We start from the raw sequence: 17443 nt of genomic DNA, 5'->3' as shown, positions 1-17443 counted from the left end.
GATGCATAAAATGAAAGTTTGCTATTAAACTTTGGTCAGTTTGTTATTACTTTGCTATAATTTCAGCATCACTTTGAATTTAACAAGCACTAAAAATGTGTTACAGGTCCCTGGAGGCACATGGCACCGCACCACAATTTATTTTGCAGACATTCCTTCAAAATATTAATAAAGAGCCACCAGACTAATCAATTTGGTCCAACCTTTTTTCTTGCCACAAAGGAACACAGGGTTGCTGATAACCATGGTCCACCCTATATTTAAGTGTCATTAAAATCAGCTCTATGCAAGCCTAAAATGCCAGCCATTTATGTTTTAGAAAACAAGCGCAGAGTAAATTTGTCTAAACGTCTCAGCTAAAATGAATATATTACCAAAAATCATCTTTCTAGTCCTTGCTCATTAACACTTGGCCAAGATTCATTTCTCAGAAAATATAGTCTGCATCTGGAACCCTGAATAAATGAGGTGCAATAAAGACTAGTATGTGGCAATTAGAAACTCATGGGAATTAAGGCCATCAAGAAAAGGGACACAATGAGGGTCGTGGCCAAACAGGGAATATCTGGGATGATAAGGCAGATGGTTAATTATGAAAATAGAGGCAGAATTCTTCATGGGTTTGCCTGTGTTTTCTTAGCTACAAGTGGATTCTTCTCTTCCCAAAAGTTATTAAGCAACCAAACGTAACCTGGAATGAAGTTAGTCCTTTAATTTTGTTATAAATCCTTTAAGCAGAGAAATAATTTAATACCACTTGTAGACTTAAAACAGTGGGCTCTTGGCCAGGCATGGTAGCTTACATCTGTAATCCCAGAACTTTAAGAGGCTGAGGTAGGAGGATTGCTTTGAGGTTAGCAGTTCGAGACCAGCCTGGGTGACATAGCAAAACCCCAATCTCTATTAAAAAAATAAATAAAAATTAGAGGGGCATGTTGGGCCCCACCTGTAGTCCTAGCTACTAGGAGGCTGAGGTGGAAGGATTGCTTGAACCTAGGAGGTCGAGGTTGCAGTGAGCTAGGATTGTGCCACTGCACTCCAGCCTGGACGACAGAGCACCCTGTCTCTCTCTGTCTCTTTCTTTTCAAGTGGATTTTTATAGGCAGGACTTGGTAATAACTACATTTTTGAAAATCGCTTAGATATGCACTCAGGTCATTCCACTCAAGGTCTCAGAAAACCAACATGTTCTTACTTTTCAGAAAAAAAATTTTAAACTCTGTGACAGCCTGCTCTGATTTTAGTAGCTAGTATTAAATTCTGTTAGGCTTTCAAATTCTTTTGAGACGTTGGTAAAAAGCAGCCTTAAAACTCAAGTAGACTGTATGTGTTACCAAAGCCCCAAAACAAAGCTATTGCTGAAGAGCCTACTTAGACACGAAGATTGCCAGGATTATATTCAACCTTTAGCCTCCTGAAGAATCACCTAGTTTGTGACAAACACCGATTGTTAGAGCATGAACTTGGTGGTGGTGTACTGCCAGGTTCTGAGAGCTCACCTTCTATTTCCACATCATTCTTCCCTAGTCTCAACTATCTTTTAAGCCACCATTATTTCTGAAAAAAAAGAAATTTCTCCATTCCTTTGAAAAATATTAAATTTATTATGGCATGAAAATTAGTTTGTGCCTTTCTGCACTCATAACATCTCAGAAATCTTTTGAACAATGAATTCAATGTGTGAAGTCATCATACAAAATTAGAGAGGTAGGGAGAATAGGGTTTGTTACACTAAATTATTTTTAAGTTGTATTTGAAGAAGAGTAACTTTTGTAAACACTTTAGCAACTACAAAATATCTGCACTTCAAGATTAAAATGAAGTCTTTCCAGTTGACATGCTTTATTAATTAGAGAGAGGGGACAGTTGTTTGGAGTAGCAATTATTTAATCCCACAGAAGTTAACTACTCTAGGAGAAAGGGATCAGTCTTATTGACCATCTGTTATGGGGGAAGCATTAAAATTGGCATGTTAAGTATTCATCTTAATTAATTCTCACAACCTTCTGAGATAGGCATTTGCCTCCATTTTACAGGACAGGAAACTGAGGATTAAAAAGGTTAAGTAGCTTCTTCAAGATCCTTCATTGAATAAACAGTAATCAGGATTGTGACTCAGGTCTTTCTGACTTGGAATCTCGTGCTCTTTATATTATATAGAGTTGTTGAAATAAAATGGGATTTGGCACATGGGTTCTGATAAAAATTAGATGTGACAGAATTTTTGAACAGTGTAATCTAATAGGAGATAAATTCTGTCTTATATATTTTAACTGAATCTCTTTCAAGGCTAGTTTAGAAATATCAGAATAGCAATGATCGAGAGATAAAATATAATATCAACCTACAGTTGTATTTCTTCTGGATCCAATTTTTTGCATGTTTCTGTAAACATACAAAGATTATTTAAAATGTTATATTTTTAAGCTATGGAAAAATACTGGCTGGTTATTACTGAACCATTTCCCTTTCCTCCTGGCTATTTAAATGGACTACAATTTGAAGCCACCATTGTATTTAGATGTGGCCAAATGACTGATTTCTTGCCAACAGAATGTGGGTGAATATGATTGCCTCATTTCCAGGCATGATCCATAAATCCTCCTCGAAGGCAACACCCAGTGTACCCTTAGAAGCCACATGTCAGAGATGAAAGTCTCTGGACTCACAAATAATTGTGTGGGTCAGAGTTCAAAATGTCTGCCAATGCAACAGCATCTCTTTATTTAAGTAAAAAATAGACATTGTATGAAATCAAGTGACTATATGTCCCACTATGCACAGAACAGTTTCGGTTTACACTGCTTGTCCCAGTGTATTTATTAAGAGCTCTGCCTTTCATTCTTACAGTTGCTCCAGCTTGAATAATAAGTGTAGTCTCTGTAGTAATAGGTCACAGAGATTTACATGTTATGACAAATAGCATTACCTTTCCAAAAACATTGGGTTTTATTTGTTGTACATTTATTTTCTTTAGCATACAATGGCTAAGCCAGCTATTTTATTTTAAAAGTTTAAAAGAAAAACAAAGGCATACACAATAAATTGCCGTGTATATGATTTATTCTCTATATTTAAGACTCTTGGCCCATTTTATTAATGTCTATTTCAATGTGCCCTTAGTAAACAATGAGTATATATATGAATGGAAAGTAAACATATGTATAATTTACTCCCTGGTAAAGATAACCCTGGGTTTAGTGCCTGGTATATAACAGTACTTAACTAAATATTTCTTCCTAATGCTATGTTATCATTTCTATTATTTTTCTATTTTTGTTTTATTACTTTTAATAAACTGCTGATTAAAAATATAAATTAATACATTGTTTTTAAAAAGTAATCTGATAAAATTATTTAATCAGTGTTCATTACTTATGTCTAAGTAATCTAATTTCTAAAAATCTGTCCCCTCCAATTGAAAATGAGAGATCTACAATTCACAGTAATCTACACACAAATGGGACTTATTAGTCTAAGTAATTAGGAATTCCAAGAATAAATTTTCTATAGGCAACAATGAATAAGGGATCAATAAAGTTACAGGGAAGTCTGTATTTCTCTGCATCTCTTAACCTTTCCTTTCTCTGCACATTCACCTCATTCCATGGAAACATTTTATCCTCAAGGCTAAGGAGCTGGCCACCAAGAATGTACATCACATCCTCACAGTTCAGCAATCCCAACATAATAAATCCATCTTCCATGACGTTTCCATCAACAAAGTCTCAGGGAGCACACCATGTCACTGGGTGTGGTACCCATGCCCATCATTGAACCATCCCTGAGGGATGAGGATGAGTTACTCTGATTGTCTAACTTGATCTGGTTACCACTCCTGTGGTGGTGTTGGTTGGGTGGGGGTGGTGCATCAGGCTAAATTGCCCCATCAGAGTCACACTAAGTGGGGGATGGGGAGTTCCAGAAAGGAAGCAAATATGAGCAGACAGACAATTCCACAACATATCACTATAGATAGATATGGAAACAAAGATATAAGATATGCCTACAAAGATGTTTGTTACATTTTTCTGTTGGTAAAAATTTATAACAATTTTATATCAAGCAATGGGGGATTTTTAAATGATTAATAATATACCTATAAAATTTAAGATTATACAAGGAATAAAATAATGGCTTTGATAAATACTTAATAATATGCAAAATGTTCACAATGTATTAGTGTAATAATTTTATGTGTCAAATTGACTGGGCCATGGGGCGCCTAGATATTTGATTAAACATTATTCTGGATGTGTCTGTGAGGGTGTTTCTAAATAGGATTAACATCCAAACCAGCATACTTAAAGAAGCAGATTACCTTTCCCATGGGGAAAGTTGGATGGCAGGCCTCATCCAATCCACTGGAGGCCTAAATCAAACAAAAATTTGATTTAGGGAGATTTCACTTAATCTCTGCATTATTGTCTTTAAGCTGGCATATTGTTCTCCTAACTTTCAGACTCAGAGTCAGACTGAAATTTATACCATCAGCTACCCTGGTTCCCAGGCCTTTAGAGTAAGACTGGAACTCTATCATTGACTCTCCTGGGTCTCCAGCTCACTGGCTGCAGATGATGGGATTTCTCAGCCTCGATAACTTTATGAGCCAATTTCTTACTTTACATTAGTTAATTAGTTAGTTAATTTCTCATTTAACTTATCTTTATTTTTCCAATTTTCAAACACTAGCCAATTTGTTGTCTTTTAAAATGCTTTTAAACAATATTGTCTATGTATTAGGGTTCTCCAGAAAGATAGAACCAATAGGAGATATATAGAGATACAATTACAGATATAAATCGAGATATAGATATACATGTACACATACATCTATGAAAGGGGTTTATTAGGAGAATTATGAGAGACTCATGACAAGCTATCTGCAAGCTGGAGAACCAGGGAAGACATTAGCGTGGCTCAGTCCATGTCCGAAAGTCTCAGAATTAGGGAAGCCAATGGTGTAATTCTCAGTCTGAGGCTGAAGGGCCGAGGAGCTGGATGGGGTGCTGGTGCAAGCAAAGTTCAAAAGCCAAAGAACCTGGAGTTCTGGTATCAAAGGGCAGGAGAAGAGGGGTGTCCCAGCTCCAGGAGAGAGAGAGGCTGAGAGAGAGAAAGAGAAAGAATTTGCCTTTCCTCCTTTAGTCCTATCTGAGCCTTAGCCAATGGGATGGTGCCTACCCTCACTGGGTGAGGGCATGTCTTCCTTACTCAGTCTACTGAATCAGTGCTGATCTCTTCCAGAAATACCCTTACAGACACACCCAAAAATAGTGCTTTACCAGCTATCTGGGAATCCCATGATCCAGTCAAGTTGACCCCTAAAATTTACCATCACAGTATATGCATCTGCTTTTGTGTCATAAAGAGGAATATAATAAATAACCGTTTTATTAACATAAAATAAGGTTCTTGAAACAATGGATGAAATAGTTTGTAAAATACTTCAAAATAATGATATTTAGAGGTTGATTTTTAATGGGAAGTGGGGCGTAGGAAGGGAGAGAATTGTGAAAAACAAACAGTATTTTAGGATGACTCCCAAATTTCTATATTGGTTGACTAAATATATGGTAACGTTATTAACTAGTTAATGCAGAAGCAGGATTCCATTTGATGATGAGAGTGAGAAAAGATAAAGAGTTTAGTTTCAGACACAGCAAATTCAAGGAGACTATTGGTTTTCCAGCAGATGTGTCCAAAAAAATATTTAATACATAGTTTGAAGTTCCAGGGAGAAGTTGGCTGGAGATAGAAATTTGTGAGCAATCAGTATGCAGATTTTAGTTGAATCTATAAAAGCTTGTGTGGAGAGGGCAGAATAGGGTGGAAATCAGAGAGAGTTCTGACACGCAGTGAAGCGTGAGAGGAAGGAATAGAAAGAAGATGCTGCATTGTCAGAAAGGTAAAAGGAGAGACAGGAAAGAGTTCTGTAAAATGATGTAAAAGGGTAGACAGTTTCAAGAATAGATAGCAGCCAACAGCCACTTCTTCATTGAAAATTTATGCTTCTCCTTCTTTAGTAAAAAGTTCCCACTGACCCAGCAAGAAATATATTCCCCAGCCTCATGTGTATTTTGGTGGTGCCATTTTACTAGTTTCAATCAATAGAATGTGAGTACCAAGGTAATTGAAAGAGAGGTATGCCACCTCTGTCCTCTTATTCCATTTCTAAGAGCTGGAAGCAGAGGACTCCAAGATCCTAACTCATGACAGAGCAACAATAAGGAAAGAGACAGGGTCCCTGAGTCATCACACAGAGGAAAGCCATCCTCACCTAAAAAACACCCATGTCAGACTATGATGTGAGCAAGAAATGAATTATTCTGTCGAGGTTCTAAAATTTGGGGGGGTTGTTATTATAACTACTATTGTCATAGTAAAATATGAACTGAAAATTGTCTGTTGAATTTGACCACTAGGAAATGATTGCTAACACAGGGATGGTTAGATAGTAGCTACACAAACATGCAAAGTCAAGCAAGTTTTTTGTTCTAATATTAGGACCCAAGGAGATTTCATCGTTTTTTTAACAGGCTGAGCACAAGCCATGAGAGAGAGAATGAGTCTGTAGAACGGAGATGAAATTATCCATAGAGCAAAGGTCATGGAAGAGTCCTAAGGCCATGGGAGGTAATGACCTTGATCACAAGGATAGACACCTCTTCCAATGACTGTCAGAGGTTGGAGGAAGTGAGAAAAGATGAATAAATGCAGAAAATCAATCCGAGAGGGCACTTGAAGGTTCTAGTAAATATTATAACCATAATCATTGTTGAGCATCAAAGTTGTATATATTTTGGCAATTAAATGCCTGTTGTAATACTCTAAATTTTTCAAAACCCACAAGAAAACACACTGGTATCTATATGCTGTCATTTTCTACTTAATGTTATTGAAAAAGAAACCTCTCACCTTGAGTTTTCTTCAACTTGCTCATTCTTATTTATTCTCCTCTGAAGGTGATATATAAGATAAAGATCCCTTCCCACAAAACAACGTTACCAAAGATCTAACATCAAATACTGTCCCTAGAAGAGAACTGTATATTAAGAGTAATTCTTTAGTTTTCAGACACTACTTTCTGACTAAGAGCAACATGACAAGGCAATGCGATTATTCGTCTTGGGGTTTGCGATATTTCTGACTTACAGATATATTTATCTCTATACAGCCTCACCGTGGGACTGAATGTAATCAGACTAAACTAAAAATGTCCCCAAATGCTGGAAATGATAGAAATAAATGAGGCAATAGAGAACAGGAAGTGATGGGGTAGGGGAAAGAGAAAGAAAAGCCATGTTCAGTTTCTTCATTACATTCAGTTTCTTAAAGCAGTGGTCTGCATGTCTGGCCTAAGCCCCCATTTTTATGTATTATTACATTTTCACTACAATGCCTTTTGATCATTTATAATAGAAGTGTGTGTCTGTGGGACTAATGTGAGACAATCTTTGTTAAATGAACAAGATTTATGCTCATGAAGCAACTGTATTGTTTCACAGTAGTCGTTCTAAGCCTTCTCTCTGGGTATTTTTCCTCTTGGATCATGGGCAAGTCCCATAGCTTTTCTGGCCCCCTCACTAGAAAAGTCTCATTTCAGATTTGAAAATAGCTAGACCAATGAAATAAGTACAATTTGTAAGATCCTTCAAGTTAAAGCTGTCTGCAGCTCAGGTCTGATTTAGGCACGGAAGCCTGCCTTGAGTGCAGAGCTCAGCGTGTCCAGCTTGCTCCAGCATGTTCTAACTCAAGCTCCTGGACCCTCACCAGCCAGCATGAAAGAAGTGGAAGAGAGTTTGTGGGCAAAGAGCACATGCTTAGGGTGCAGATGCAGTCATGATATGCTCTTGGTTCCTTCTAAACAGAGAGCACGGTACAATCATCCCTTACTTTCCGAATGCTTTCTTGTGGGTTTGGGGTTTGTTTGTTTGTTAGCGGGGAGGAAGAAGCGGAACTCTCTCTGTGCCTTTCTAAGGTAGATTGTGCCACTCCTCGCGCTGTCTTTAGGCTTTCCTCCCTGAGCCTATGGGCATCCAGCAACCCACCTCACTCATGCCTTTTGGAGGTCCTTCTGTTCTTCCAGGCAGTGTGCCTGGGCTCTGTCGCCACTGGGCCCACAAGGAAACTCTCTCTCTCTTATCCAGCACCTTGGTTGAAAATCTTCTTCCAGGACCGCCATTTTTCTTTGATACCAGACGGGGGCACCCCTACGGCTAGTCTGTTGGCAGGAGGCAACAGCAGTCCTCCACTTCCAGAACACATTTGTCAAGCCTTCCAGCTGGCTCTCTTAAAGCTCCTGAAAACTTTTTCCTAGGGATTTTCATTGTCCCTTTCTCTTCATGTACACACTCCCATCTGGCTCTTGCTCTTGCTCTCTCTCAAATTTCCACTGTTTTATAGGCTGGAAGTGTTTACCCTTGGCATCTGCTATGTGTCCTTCCTTAGGGACATAGAGTTATTTGGCAGTTCTTATGTCCTTACCACCTTTGAGAGAAGACACAAGGACATAAAAGCCCCACTGCAGGATCCTAATACATTCATTTACTTAACTTCCCTCCTCTAGACTAGAAGCTCCCTAAGGGCAGAGACTTTGTGCACTACCGTGTTCCTCAGCACCTGACATGGTGTCTAGTACATAGTAAGTGCTCAATAAATATTTGTTAGATGAATAAATTCTGTTCTATTTATTCATTTCTGAAATAAAAGCTCTTTTCTTTTTCTTTTCTTTTCTTTTTTTTTTTTTAGAGACAGATTCTTGCTTTATTGCCCAAGTTGGAACACATTAGCATGATCGTAGCTCACTGCAGCCTCGAACTCCTGAGCTCAAGTGATCCTCCCACCTCAGCCTCCCAAGTGGCTGGGACTACATTACGATGGGCTCTTTTTTTGTTACTTTTTTGTAGAGACAATGTCTCACTATGCTCGCTATGTAGCCCAGGCTGGTCTCAAACTCCTGGCCTCAAGTAATCCTCCCGCCTTGACCACCCAAAGTGCTGGGATTGCAGGCATAAGCAGGCCTATTCTTAACATGACTGCCCAAAGCCCAAATTAGCCACAGGAAGGTATGGTCTGACTTTAAGAATGGGAGCATTTTATTTCTTTTTGTCACACAATGATTAGCTTTTATATAGACTTGCACAAATTAGAGAACTCTTCACTATTTTTTTGTTAGCATGGGCTTAAATAAGGTGATATTAAATGAAGTCATTTGGCTGACGGAGGAGAATTTAAAGATCACCTAGCTACTCGGCTTAAAATAAGAGATTGAAGGACTTGGGCTAAGTCTCAAGAACAGCTAGTTCTTGGCAGAGTAGAAGGTGGAACACAAAATTGCTCTCAGTTCAACAAGACAGTATGTTCCTTTTATTGAACACTAGGCAGTATCCATACTACCTCAGAAAGTACTTGCAAACCAGATCAAGTTAAGGTTTTTGTTTTGAACATAATTAGATGCTTCTTATTGACAGACCTCATCATTTGTAATTTATTGGAATAGTGGAAATGTTTTAAAAATGTATGACTTTCTTATACAATTCTAACCAAACTGGACATATTGATTATTTGACTGACTGACACTGAAGTTTACAAAATGATTTTTTTCGAGAGATTTAAAGTAATTATTTGAGATGTAAGTCTGATCCTGGCAAAACTGTATGTCTATAACTTTGCTACCAGTTGCTGTCTTCAGTAAAAGTCTATTTATACCCTGTAACATAGAGAGTTTTCTCTCTCTCCATAGAATTCCTATGGAAATTGCAGTTGGAACTGAAACCCTTCTAAGGCAGTGATGAGTTATCACTAGCTCTTGTAACCTGCTGAGTATATTTCTTATCCCCTCTGTTAGATTATAAGCAATATGTAGACATCTGATCCCACTTTGTATCTTCTTACAGCACCTAGTACAGAATGGATATTTATTAATATGTTTGCTGAATAAATGCACCAACATTTAAAATCTGTGGAGTTTCTCTCTTGGGGCTACTACTACATCTTCTTTAAGTATTATATTAACAGTATCTCAGAAAATGTAAATTTTAAAAGTAACAGGAAATCCCTCGGAAATTCAGAATATTCCTTTATAAACAAATTGTCTAACTTTTCTTCCAAGTTTGACTTTTTTTTTTATCATTTTATGGTATTCCTAGACCTGTCTTTAATATTCCCACTATAGGAATTATTGTCCTTAGCCAGAAAATGCACAAAATTTTGTTTTGGACTTACAGGTCTTGTAGGGGATGAAAAGTTACCTTCTCTGGCTCATCACCAAGTTCATGGTTGAAGTCCCTATAACAAAAGACAGCTTAATGAGAGAAAAATTATACAAAATTATTTAATATAAGTTTTATGTGACATGGGAACCATAAGAATTGAATACACAAATAAATAGGAAAACCTGTGTATTTTTAATGCGAGTTTTGGTGTTTTGTTTTGTTTTGTTTTGTTTTTTGAGACAGAGTCTCACTCAGTCACCCAGGCTGGAGTGCAGTAGTGCGATCTCGGCTCACTGCAACCTCCGCCTCCTGGGGCCAAATGATTCTCCTGCGTGAGCCTCTCAAGTAGCTAGGACTACAGGCATGCCCCATTAAACCCGGCTAATTTTTGTATTTTTAGTTGAGATGGGGTTTGGTCATGTTGGCAAGGCTGGTCTCAAGCTCTTGGCCTCAAGTGATCTGCCTGCCTCAGCATCCCAAAGTGCTGGGATTACAGGTATGAGCCATCGTGCCTAGCTGCTTAATGCCAGTTTTGATGAAGAAATGGATAGTCATGGAGAAGTGTGATTGAACAAAGGGGGTATGATCCAATGGTAATAAACTGGGGCGGGGGGGGACTTAGCAAGTCCTATTTGTTCACATTATTGTCTGTGTCCCTGTGTTCTTGTGTGTTATCCGTGTCCCTGTGTCATCCAGGTATAGGAAGGGCACCTCTAGAATGAGGGTCTTATGACCTGTTTTAGGGGAGAAGGGACAGGGAAGATAAGAATAATATTCCTGCTTCTACTGTTTTCTCAAATGCTGAGGTGCTATATTTTGGTGTACTATGTTCTGAACCCCATCAAACTCATACCAGGTTACTGACATTTAATGACTTTCTGAACTCACACTATACACCAGTTCTTCCATTCAACAATGTTGGAGCAGGAAAGCATCTGATGTGTCTAAGGCACAGGTCTTTTTCAGCTGGGTTTGAATGCTACTTCTTCCTTTTACTGATTTATGATGTTGGCAATTTAATTAGTGTCCCTAAATCTTAATTTCTCCTTTGATAAAGTGGACATGATAGCAGAAACTGTCTCATAGGGTAGTCAGGATGAATAAGAAAATGAGATATATAAAGCATTGGGCATGTTGCTTGATTCCTACTAAGTACTCAGTACAATGTGTTAAAATGTTTGGTCATAATTGTCAGAATTTAACCTATTTCATTATGCTGATTGTACCTTCTTGACCTAAAGATAATGAATTACAAGAGATTGTATATAAATAATTCCAGATGATACTCTGAGCACCACCGTATATAAGGGATGATGATAGGTTTTTATGAATGTATAGTTTTGTAAGGGATACCCACATATATAATCAAGTACAGGGAGGACAATTATAGCCATAGTTGGCAAAGTCAAGGTTCGTATAAATGATTTGCAGTTCAGAGGAGAAAGGGGTCAATTTATGCTAAAAGCTGGTAAGAGACTTGTTCAAAGAGGGCTTCACTGGGGAGGGGACGTAAGAGCTGAGACTTGAAAGGTAAAGAGGACTTGGAGAGGAAATAATAGGAAGAATGGCACTGTTCACCCAAGGAATCAGGCAAGGAGAGGCTTGAAGGAAAACACAAGGAACGTTTGTTGAGCTTCCTGATGTTCATGGAGTATGGTGGCAGCTCAGAGTTGGAAGGTAGATTGCTGGGAAGCCACAGAGTTCCGAATGTCTCACCACAGGACCATGGCCTGTATTCTGAAGACAATCAGAATCCATTGCAGATTTTGGAAGCACCATTCTGGTAGTAAAAGATAAGTAGAGGGAGGGAAAAGATTAAGGAGGAGAAACCATTGAAGTTATGAAAATTAATAGTACAATTGAGGAGTGATGAAGGCCAGAGCCAAGGCTGTGTTAGAGGAAATAGATAGAAAAGTTAGACTCAGACCACAGATGAGACAGCACCTGAGGCACAGATGTCTGTGAGGTGCATGGATAACATATAAGGAGTGCTCTTGTTTCAGTGACAATGTAAAGCAGGTAATGACGAAGGAAACCAAAAAGACAAGGTTTGTGTTTGGGGGAGTGGCCAGAGGAGAGGAGAGGAGAGGAGATGATGTTGGTTTGAAAAATGCTAAATTCAAAGTGTTTAGAGGAAATCCAACTGGAAATGTTTAGCTAACCGTTGGATATAAGAATCTGGAATTCTAGAAAGAGTTAGGTTAGAAATAGAGATGCAGATATGCAAGTCAACTGCATAGAGGTAACATTTGAAACCATGAGAGTAAATGAGAGCACCCCAAAAGAGTATAGAGCTAGAAAGAGACTTCAAATCAAGTCTTAGGAAGTGACTTCCTTAAAGGACAGTTGCTGGAAGAATAAGCAAAGAAATTTTTAAAAATGGAGAACTGGGAGAAGCTGGAGTCCTAAAGTCAGAGATGAAAGAGTCCCAAGAGTGAGCTGGGGATAATTTTTCCATGTCCACAGTCACTGCCATAGTTTAGTTCCTCATATTTCTTGCCTGAATTTCCTGCATGACAGAGGAAATGCTAGCATGAGTTTTGTAAAATAAAAATTTTGTCACGTCCTTTCTTGGCATAAAATCCTTTACTAATTCTCCATCACCTTCAGAATTAAGTATTTAAGTAGCAGAAAATATCCCTCCAGTATCAACCACTTGCTTACCTTTACGTCATCAGTCACCATTCCTCTCCTTTAGAACCTAAGTTTTTCTTGAAGTTCTCAAAAATATCTGTTCTTTCTCCTGATCTGACCTTCCAATATGCTTCTTTTGCATGGAGCATCCTCCCCTGACCCAAAAAATCTGTTCACCTTCAAGCCTCAGCTGAGCTGTCATTTGTTTCTGTCTAACCTTCCCCACTCCTAGTCACACTCATTGTGTCCAACACACACACACACACACACACAAGCACACACAGTTGGGATTAAACATCTCTCCAATGTGTTTCCACAATACCCTAAAACAGGAATTGTAGCACTTTAAACTTAATAATAATTATATTTGCAGCAGCAATGACCATGTGCCAGACATTACACCAAACATACCATACACCACATCACATTTTATGCTCTAAACAAATCTACAAAGTACTTTTGTTATCCCTACTTTACAAAAGAGAAAAAACCACACTAGCAATGATATAGAGTGACAAATGCACGAGATTATTCATCAAGACATTATTTGTGATGGTAAAAGATTGGAGAAAATCCAAACACCTATTGATAGAGGATTGGTTGAATAAATTATGGCATAGACACAACGCACAAGGAAATATTATACAATGTGTAAAAGGAATAAGGAGGTTTCTTATTACAATGGAGTAATCGCTGAGATATATTTTTAAGTTAAAGCAAGGTGCAGAAAATTTGATAAAGAAAACGTTGGAAGGAAAACCAAAAACAAACAAATACAAATGGTTACCTATACCGTGAGAGAAGAAACAACGTGAAGGGTACAGGAATACAAAGATTTCTTTGGATATACATTGCTACACAGTTTCAGCTTGGGAATCATGTAAATAATGTACATATTTTTAAAATTTAAAAGAGCTTTCTCTAAAAATAAGTAAAAATAAATAAATGTAGTTGTATACAAAATTAATAAAATAACAAAGAAAACAATCACGTGACATTAGAATACAATATTTGATTACATCTCCACATTGGAATATTTTCTGAAGACAAATAGAGCTGTAAAAATATGTGAAACTTTGTTCAGTAATTTTATTGTTAGCATTAGGTTGGTACAAAAGTAATTTCGGTTTATTTGTAATAGTACCAATAGTAATTTTGGTACTAATACCCTAAGATTATATATAAAAATACATACACACATATGTATAGACACACTATATATATATACTTTTTTATATATACTAACTATACCCAATACACATATATTTCTCTTACACTGAAAACTAAGAATTGCATTGTGTTAGAAAAGAAATAAAAGTATAAAATTAAAGAAATTAGAAAAATCAGTATGAACATATGTTTTTTTTCAAAAATATGTATTTCTTAAATATGTTCACTATAAGAAGCAATAAGAACCCAGTAAAATAAATTCTGGCCCAATTTCTTTTACTGGCCCCTAGATTTTGGTGCCTAAATATCATTTCCCACGATAGGACCAATGGCTAATTCTAGATCTGAAAAAATATACCAACTGAGCCCGGGAGCCTTTTTTTGGGGCAGGAAAAGAAGGAAGCAATTAAAATCCTGTGGAATTATTTAAGAACAACACTAAAGCCAACTTAAAGAGGCTTTCTTTGGACAGAGATAGAAAAATTGGAGAATCAAAATTAATTAAGAGCTTAAAAGCAATAATTCCAGCAGCAATGAACATATCTAGCACCTAGATCTTGGTTTCTAATACCATTTTCTAAAAAAAAGGAACCAGAGCTCCTTAGAGAAAGAGCTTATTCAGAACTGAGGCAGGAACTTTATAAGATGAGCCTGGAGCATCTAGTAGTGCCAGAAGGTAAGGCAATGTTCACAAACAAACAAACAAACAAAATTCACAGCAATAGGAGTATGTCAAATGGACACATGAACTCACTGAAAGAGCTCCCAAAAGTCAAAGTTGGAACATTTAAGCAATAAGATAAACAAAGTAGTGACTGATTATAACCTAAAATATGAAATAAATACATTAGTCTTTACTGAAATAAATGATCAAAAAATAGAGACAAATCTCCCATGCAAAAGAATTCTAGATAATTTTGTAATACTCTACCATTAAATGTGGATGGCATATGGTGAATTCCTTCCACAGAATACAATATGGAAAGGCAGAAAAAAAGAATGACTTTACACTGCACAAATCTAAAAAACACTGCATCAGCCAGGTGATCAAGGACATCAACAGTGATCAGTTATGTTGATTGCATGTATCCTTGATATGATGTGATGAAATGGAATTTTCCACTTTGGTCTTCCTCTCAGAAATCCATAACCTCAGTATAATCATGAAAAGGATATTAGACAAATTCCACTGGGGAACATTTAGAAAATATCTGACCAGTACTCTGTTAAGATTATCAAAAACAAGTCTAGAAAACCCTTACAGCCCAGGGGAGCTTAAGGAGAGACATCACAACCAAATGTTATGTGGTATCCTGGATGGGATCCTAGAACAGAAAAAGGATATCAGGTAAAAACTAAGGAAATATGAACAAAATATGCATTTTAATTAATAATAATGAATCAATATTGTTTCATTAATTGTGGTAAATGATACACATTAATGTAAGATGTTAATAATAGGGAGAATTGTGTATGGAGTATATGGGAATTCTCTGCAATTTTTTGTGTAAACCTAAAGTTATGTCTACATTTGATTTACATATGTGAATATATCAAAATCTTTGACTTAATAATGATAAGAGAGAATGAAAAAATACCTGAGACTGGGTAATTTATAAGGAAAAGAGGTTTAATTGGCTCACAGTTCTGCAGGCTATAGAAAGCATGATGCTGCCATCTGCTTAGCTTCAGAGGAGGCCCCAGAAACTTACAATCACAGTGGTAGGTAAAGGGGGAGCAGGCACCTCACATGGCCAGAGCAGGAGGAGCAAGAGAGCAAGGGGGAAGGTGTTATGCACTTATAAATGACCAGATCTCACAAGCACTCACTCACTATCATGAGGACAGTACCAAGAGGACAATACTAAACCATTTATGAAAAATCTGCCCACATGATCCAATTACTTACCACCGGGCCCCACCTCCAACATCGGAGATTACAATTGAACATGAGATTTGGATGGAAGATCACCGATCCAAACCATATTAGCCCCACTCATCACCAGTAGAGATAACTAGGGCATTAGTTACTATGAAAACTGACAATTTGAAGAAAAAGAAATAGTCATTTATCTTGCTTGTCTGTATAAATTGTATTTCAGGGCAACCAAGTAGTCCTAAATGATGTAAGGAAGTTATATTTTTAGATAAGTTGTAGCTAACACATGTGGTAGGAAAAATACAATTAGAAACCACTATCATGCAACCCTCAATGAGATAATGGATTCCAGCAATAATCATCAGTGGATACAATCGCTATATAAAAGTAGATTGAAACATTCCAATAAACAATTCTGGCTGTTTTGTTAAAAGCAGAAAATCAAAAACCTCGTTCCTCCTTATCTGGTATAATATGAATCCCACAAAATCTTCTACTAAGTACTCCAGCTGAAAAAAAATATATACACCTAGACTCCTTAAAAGTCTAGAGCTGGCTTCTATTTATAGAAATTATGGGAGACAAAAGAGCAAATTAAATGACACACAAGGAAGCAATCAAACAAATCCAAACTGTGGGAAATTCTACAAGAAAACAACTAATCCAGTTTCAGTGGTAAGTCAATTGCGTGAAAAAAAAAAAAGAAGAGAAAAGGATCAAGGTAGGTAAAGAGCTAAAACAACCAAATGTGATTTGTGAACATTGAATTCTGATTCAAACATATCAAATGTAAAAAGACATTTTTAGAAAGTCTGGGAAATTTAGTATGAACTTATTACTAAATCATAACAAAAATATTACATTTACATTGATTATATGTGATAATGGCAATAAGCTTATATAGAAAAAGGTTTGCATGTTGTAGAGATGCATACTGAAGTACGTAGGAGTGCAATGGAATGAGATCTGAGATTTGCTGTGAAATTCTTCAGTAAAGTAAAGGAAGGAAGAAAGGTCAGGAAGGAGAAGGGGAGAGAATAAAAGAGTGACAGAGGAATGGCAAAATCTTGCTAATTCGGGAATCTGGGTTATGGCTATAATGAAGCTCATATTGTAATTTTGTCTTTTGTGTATGCTTGAAATTGTCTATTAAAAAATATTTTTTGCCATAGAAACTAATGCTTTAAGCCTCATATCCAGAAATGCAGATGCTGATATTTTTCAGGATTTTTCCCTATCTCAGTAGTATATGACACTCTGCACTGAAATAAATTTTTTTTCCTCCACTTTTATTTTAGGTTTAGGTGGTACATGTCCAGGTTTGTTACATGGGTACGTTGTGTTTCACTGGGGCTTAATTTATGAATGATCCTGTCATTCAGGTAGTGAACATAGTACCCAATAACTAGCCTTCCAATCCATGCCCCCCTCTAATCTCTTTCTTCAAGCAATCCCCAGTGTCTATTGTTCCCATCCTTGTGTCTATGTGCTCTCAGTGTTTAGCTCCAACTTATAAGTGAGAACATGCATTATTTGGTTTTCTGTT

The 17443-nt window shown here is 37.1% G+C and overlaps 1 long non-coding RNA gene across 2 annotated transcripts in view; it reads right to left on the bottom strand.

The window, feature by feature from the left end:
- Positions 1-17443, bottom strand: part of LOC129049686 (uncharacterized) — a 112865-nt gene that overhangs the window by 33524 nt on the left and 61898 nt on the right. For both annotated transcript variants that reach the window (XR_010136801.1, XR_010136800.1), the window contains exon 2: positions 10225-10287. This is a non-coding gene — a long non-coding RNA (uncharacterized LOC129049686). The remainder of the gene's footprint in view (positions 1-10224; positions 10288-17443) is intronic.

This window comes from Pongo abelii, chromosome 14 (genome assembly GCF_028885655.2).
Source record: "Pongo abelii isolate AG06213 chromosome 14, NHGRI_mPonAbe1-v2.0_pri, whole genome shotgun sequence".
Classification (NCBI taxonomy): domain Eukaryota; kingdom Metazoa; phylum Chordata; class Mammalia; order Primates; family Hominidae; genus Pongo; species Pongo abelii.
Note: the sequence above shows the minus strand (reverse complement) of the source record. Positions and strands in the feature narration are given on the sequence as shown.